We start from the raw sequence: 6,800 nt of genomic DNA, 5'->3' as shown, positions 1-6,800 counted from the left end.
CCTAAAAAATTATGATTTAACTTTATATAATGCAAGCTGCTTTCTTTTTTAAAAAGGGAATATATAAGAATGGAAAGGGAACTAGGAATATGTGACCCTGCTTCCTTTGTTTGGTCAAATGAGTTAATGATTATGAGCCTTGGTTTCCCTTTCGGGATAATTTTATTAGGTAATTCATTCAGCCAATGTTTATTGCACCTCTCAACTTCAGACATGGTAGCTGGCACCGGAGAGACATGGTGAATAAGATGTATGAGCTCCTTGCATTTCAAGGGCCACTGGGGGAATCAGAGAATTACAAGTGGGATAAGTGCTATGGGAGGGGGGCGGGGGAGGGGGCACAAAAGCTTCCCAGGGGTGACATCTCATTCACCTCCAAAGAAGGTTTTTGTTTGGCTTGAGGATAAAGGACATGTCATGTGATCCTTGTGAGCCATGCTGGACTTTATCCTACAAGGATTGGGAAGATGTTGCAGGCTTTTAAGCAAGAGGGTCACACAAGCAAATTTATGTTTCACAACGATGACTATAGAGAGAGGACCCACTCCTGTGCTCTTGTAGGAAACGGGAGAGGTGCCAAAAAGAGAGCCAGGATTCAGGTTACGAGAGGAAGAGAACCAAAGATGTCTCCCAGGTTTCTGACTTTATTAACTGGGATAAAGGTGGGATCATGATCTGAGGCTCAGACAAAAAAAAAAAAAGGAAGGAGCAAGTCTGAATGAGAAAAATGGTGATTTCAGGTTTGAGCACACCGATTTTGGAGGATTCATGATGCACCTAACTTGCAATGCCTCACTTAAGTTGTGGAGCTGATAGCAATCCAAAACTCGGGAGAGAGAGATCTGGTCTGAAGAACCACGCAGAGTACTTACAGGGGGAAGAGGATCCATGGCGCAATCCTGACAAACACCAGCATTTAAGGGACAACTACAGGAAGAGGAGCTTGAACAATCACTGCGACAGAGTGGCCATAAAGGGAGGAGGAACGTTTTGTGGATGCCATTACAGAGCTCTTGAAGGAAGTGATGAAGAGAATCCAATGCTCACAAGGAGGAAATAATCCAAAGGCTGAGAAGTATCCACTGAATACAGCCACAAGGGGCTACTGGTCACCTTGAGGAAAGCGATTTCTGTGGAATGATGAGGGTAGACCCCAGATAGTAGTTGAGGAGTGAATGTCATGCCATCGAAAAGAATAAGAAATTATAAGGAATTATTTCAATAAATTTAACGAGGAAGTGGAGAAGATAGGAAAAGAGCTGGAGACATTGATTTAGTTCCCTAGGGCTGCCATAATAAATTACTACAAACTGGAAGGCTTAAAACAACAGACTTTAATTCTCTCACAGTTCTGGAGGCTTGAAGTCTGAAATCAAAGTGTCGACAAGGCCAGGGGGTCTCTGAAGTTTCTAGGGCAGAACACTTCTTTGCCTCTGACGGTTTCTGGTAATGACTGGTGTTCCTTGGCTTGGAGCTGAGGTACTGCAGTCTCTACCACTGTCTCCACCTGGTCTTCTTCCCTCTGTGTCTGTGTCTCTGTGTCTGAATCTTCCTCTCCTTTCTCTTATAAAAGCACCAGTCATTGGATTTAGGGTCCACCCTAATCCAGTATGTTAGGCTGCTAAAACAAAATTCCAAAAGCTGGGTGGCTTACACCACAGAAATGCATTTCTCAGTTCTGGAGGCTGGAAGTAGGATTGGGTTCTGGGGAGAGCCCTCTTCTGTTTTGTGGACTGCCAACTTCTCCTTGCATCCTCACACGGTGGGAAGAGAGTGACCTAGTTCTCTGGCCTTTTCTTATAAGGGCACTCATCCCATTCATGGGAGCTCTACCCTTATGACCTAATAGTTTCACCATCACATTGAGGATTAGATTTCAACATGATTTTTTTTTTTTTGGTGGGGGTAGGGATACACAAATCTTCAGTCCATAACATCCAGTATGACCTCATCTTAACCTAACTCAGTGGTCGGCAAACTCATTAGTCAACAGAGCCAAATATCAACAGTACAACGATTGAAATTTCCTTTGAGAGCCAAATTTTTTAAACTTAAACTTCTTCTAATGCCACTTCTTCAAAATAGACTCGCCTAGGCTGTGGTATTTTGTGGAAGAGCCACACTCAAGGGGCCAAAGAGCCGCATGTGGCTCTCGAGCCGCAGTTTGCCGACCACGGACCTAACTAATTACATCTGCAAAGACCATTTTTTCCAAATAAGGCCACATTATTAGGTTCCAGTGGCATGAGTTTTGGGGAGACACTATTCAATCCAGTACAGAAATATTGAGGTGAAGTGATTTGTGTTTGTTTGCTTGCTTATTTGGTTTATTAATTTTACAATTTTATTAATTGGAAAGTAGATATGAGTTCTTTGTGATATATACATGATGCTAATTTGAAAACCCATGTTCCCTAGAGATGACAATTATTTCATAACAGGATCTCGAAATATTGCATGAAATTTTACACCAAATCTTATGCTCATAAAAAAAAAAATGTGTCCCTGAGGGGTAAAAATGGCAAGGCCATAGTAACTTAGCATAGTTTCTTATTAGTCTCAACAACTGTTTTAAATCTTTTGAACTTATAGTAATGTAGCTAAGATTTCTGGGATAGAATAGAATGAGATTTTGCATCTTACTCAATTTCAGATTTTCTCTAGGATAGCATGATTTAGTAACCCATTTCCACGAGGAACATTTAAGCACTTTGTTTACAAATCACCAAAAAAATGTCTAGTTTACATACTGTTTAAATAAATTGACCAGTTGGGGAGAGTATTATGTAGTTACAGTTTGTTATCATTTTATTGGGATTAAAATAATTAACTTATATACCTCATTTCCTCAAGGCATGACTAAAACAAAATAAACAGAACAAAAACAGATTCCTTACCTTGAAAAAGAAAACAGATAAAATTTCAAGACCAGTTATACAAAAGGTATTTGAAATACTGGAGTCCATTCACTCTTTCCTGAATTTCTGTTATAAGAGTTAGAATTCTAAATATTAAATTCATATTGGCGATAGTTATTAAAATAATCAGGAAGTGCAGAAAGTATAGTTCTCTTCACTCATAACTCCTTCCATTATAGTTTATACTAAATGCAGCAATCTAAGTGTGTGTGTGTGTGTGTGTATATATATATATATATATATATATATAATTCTGGTGCCAATGGAATAACCATAATTTTTATTTACTTTTGGTTTCTTCCTGAAGGCAAAAACTAAAAGGAAACACCTGCCGATTCTGACACTTAGTCTGACTTTTTCAGCAATGTGATCCACACACTGGAACTTGGACACCCTATATGTTTCACTTCAGGTTGGATGGAGGAATATTTGTGAAATGCTTTTTAAATGATCACCTGCTCTTTTCTCCCAGTGGCAACAGCTCAGCTTCACACTGATGGCGCGCACCAGCACTTTCCTTTTCGAAGCCTGCCACTGAAAGCCCTGCCTGGGTGTCTCGCAGCCAACAGGTGGGGTACACCATTACCTTTCTGGGATGGCCACTGAAGCTGGGAAAACTGAGTGCAGCCCACTTTGCCCAAGCTCATCACTATGCACACTCTAACCATTGCCCTCTACATTACACATTGATCTCATGGACCACGGCAAAGGAACAATAACAGTTAAAAATAACAGTCAGTTTCCCCAAAGAACCCCCAAAATGTACTTCTATATCTGAGAAAATTCTAGGCTGAATGCTATCCAGATTCAATGTGTTCTTGCTTCATTAGGTAAAGTTATTTTGGTGCATTCTCTAACAAGCTCATGTTTTACAAATTTGCATGTATATTAAGACTTGTGTTATATATACACTCAACTCATTTTTCTTGCATGAGTCAGAAACCAAAATAGACAAGAGTCTCTCCGTTGGTTCAACAAGGAACTATTGAGTGTCAATTGTGTCAGGTACAGACAGTGATTAGCACAATGACCAGCAGAACAGAAATGGTCTCTCCCACCCTTCACCGCCGTAGAGCTTGAAGTCTAGTGAGGAAGACATATAATAAGCAAATAATTCTACACAGAAAGTTGCAAACTCCAACACATTCTACAAAGAAAAAGAACAGGAATTTGTGAGAGTATATAACATTGTACATAACAGGAAGTTTATGTGAGACCAGGACAATAGAGATGAAATCTGATGGATGAGTAGAAATTAGTTTATTTAAATGTGGAAGGAATGAAAAGAGGAAGCATCCCAGGTAGATAGACAGGTATACAGAAAGGTATTAGGTGAGAATAAAATATGAAACACTCAAAGAAATGAACAAGCTCAATATGTGAGTCCTAAGAATTAGGGAGGTGGTGGGAAAGTGTTGGGAGGTGAGGATTTGGGTTTTTATTTTAATAACAATGAAAGTCATTCAAGGATTTTGGGTAAGATGTTGATGTGATAAAATTTACATATTTAAAAAATTACTTGGGTGGCCATGAAAATAGCAGATTATAGGGAACAAAGAATAAATGTCTGGGAGATCATTTAAGAGGCAACTGCTTTACTCCAAGCAACAGTTGTTGATAGCTTTGACCAGAGTAACAACATTAAGAAGAATTAGATTTAGTCAGCAATGATGTCTAGATTTCTGGCTTTTGAATCTCTATGGATGATGGTGACACTTTCTATGGTGAGAGGCACTGAAGTAGGTTGCAGATAAAAATAAGTTCAGTTTTGACCGTGTTGTATTTTGGGTACTTGTGAGACCTCCATGTCAAGATATCAAGTCACCCAGATACACATGTCTGAGACTCTGAAGAGACTCATTCAAACTGGGAACATAAATGTGGGAGCCACTGACACATCAAAGATAACTGCAGCAATGGGAAAGGGTATAGGATGAGAAGAGAAAGGGTTCTATAAACAAATCTTAAGGAACTTTAATATTTAAAGATTGGGCAGAGTGAAATGAGCCAGTTAAAAAGAGTCTGAGGAAGAGAGGAGGGTATAAAACCTCAGGAGGATGGCTTTGTCCTAGAAGACAAGGGAAAAGATTGTTTGAAGGACAGAATGATTCACTGTTGTGAAAGCCAAATAGAATTAAGGCTGAACAGTATCCTTTAAATTTGGGGCCCTAGGATGGTTGATGACCTTAGCAGGAGGTATTTCAGGAATGATGGGGGTGGAAGCTGGATTGAAGGGGGTTGAGGAGTGTGTAGGAAGTGTGGTGTTCAACAAAAATTTGCTGTCTTATGAGTCCTTTATCTAACAGAGTGTGCAATTATAAAACATTTTTGGATGCCTGGTTGTACTGTAGGTTTGTTGTTGATGAAAAAAAAATAGGGGGCACCCTAACTGGTTTGGCTCAGTGGATAGAGCGTCGGCCTGCGGACTGAAGGGTCCCAGGTTCAATTATGGTCAAGGACATGTACCTTGGTTGTGGGCACATCCCAGGAGAGGGTGGGCAGGAGGCAGCTGATCAATGTTTCTCTCTCATTGATGTTTCTAACTCTCTATCTCTCTCCCTTCCTCTCTGAAAAAAATCAATAAAATATATTTAAAAAAAAATAGGGGGAAAAGAGAGATAGAGTGAGACAGATACTGTGAGAGAGAGAGAGAAAGCAGGAAGAAAGAGAGGGAAAGGAAAGGCAGAATGACATTCAGTTAATTATTGAACCAAACAGGAAGAGTGATGAACCAAGGACAGAGATGCTAGCAAGTGATTTAAAGGCACTAGCACTATCACTACCTTCTTCTTAAGACTTGGAGGCAAGTTTTCACCTGGAACACTGTAACATGAAATACTTCACTGAATTTGAAGAGCAGACATTTATCTGACACAAACTCTATTTAGTGAAACACTCTATGGCTTATTGCATATTCTGTTTTAAAGTTTTCACCTCAGCATGGGCGAAAATTAGACCAAATTTAATCCAATTAAAGAAAAGAAGAAAAGTACTCTTATAATTAAGAGGCCTTAATTATGCTTGCTGTCTTGAATTATTTTGCTTTTATCATATTAACACTTATTATACTAAACTTATAGAAACCTAGTAAAATATTTTTATATAATTGTCCTTATTTATATTCATTTTACTTTACTATAGCTATTGAGTTTATTTTTAAATTTACATTTTGAAAACCTACATTTTGTCCATCCTAATTTCTCCCTCAATTAATTTTCTAAATTGCACTAATCCTTCCAGTCTCACTTCCCACTTGATCTCCTCCATTGACCAAGTTCTGCTTTCAACCACTAGATCTTCTGGTATTCTTCAATATAATATTTCTTCTGGGCCCTCTCCAACTCTCAGTATTCTCCTATTCTCATCACCTACTGCTTGGTGGAATGTGAATGATTCTTCTACCAGTGGAAGAATCATTCACATTTTTCCTACATCCTCAAAGCCATGGAATAAAAAAGTGAACCTTTTAGTCATATGTTTTATGGGAGACATGAGTAGAACAAGAAAAGAACATTAGTGCTGGAAAGCTCAACAAAAAGAACCTCTCTTGAGTTTCCCCTGCACAATGCACTCACACTTCTTGGTAAACCAATTGGTCTGCAAATAATAGGTAGTATTTGTTCATTCCCTTCCACATTTTGTTACAATTACTCTTTTTTATACTTTAATACTCTTATTTAAATACTAGAGGCCCAGTGCACAAAATTTGTGCACGGTGGGGTTGGGGGGGGTCCCTCAGCCCAGCCTGCACCCTCTCGCAATCCAGGATTGCTGGCTCCTAACTGCTCACCTGCCTGCCTGTCTGACTGCCCCTAACCACTCTGCCTGCCTGCCTGATTGCCCCTAACCACTAGCCTGCATGCCTGATTGCCCCTAATGCTT

Source organism: Cnephaeus nilssonii (genome assembly GCF_951640355.1).
Source record: "Cnephaeus nilssonii genome assembly, chromosome: 6".
NCBI lineage: Eukaryota > Metazoa > Chordata > Mammalia > Chiroptera > Vespertilionidae > Cnephaeus > Cnephaeus nilssonii.
This window is presented reverse-complemented; position numbering follows the sequence as displayed.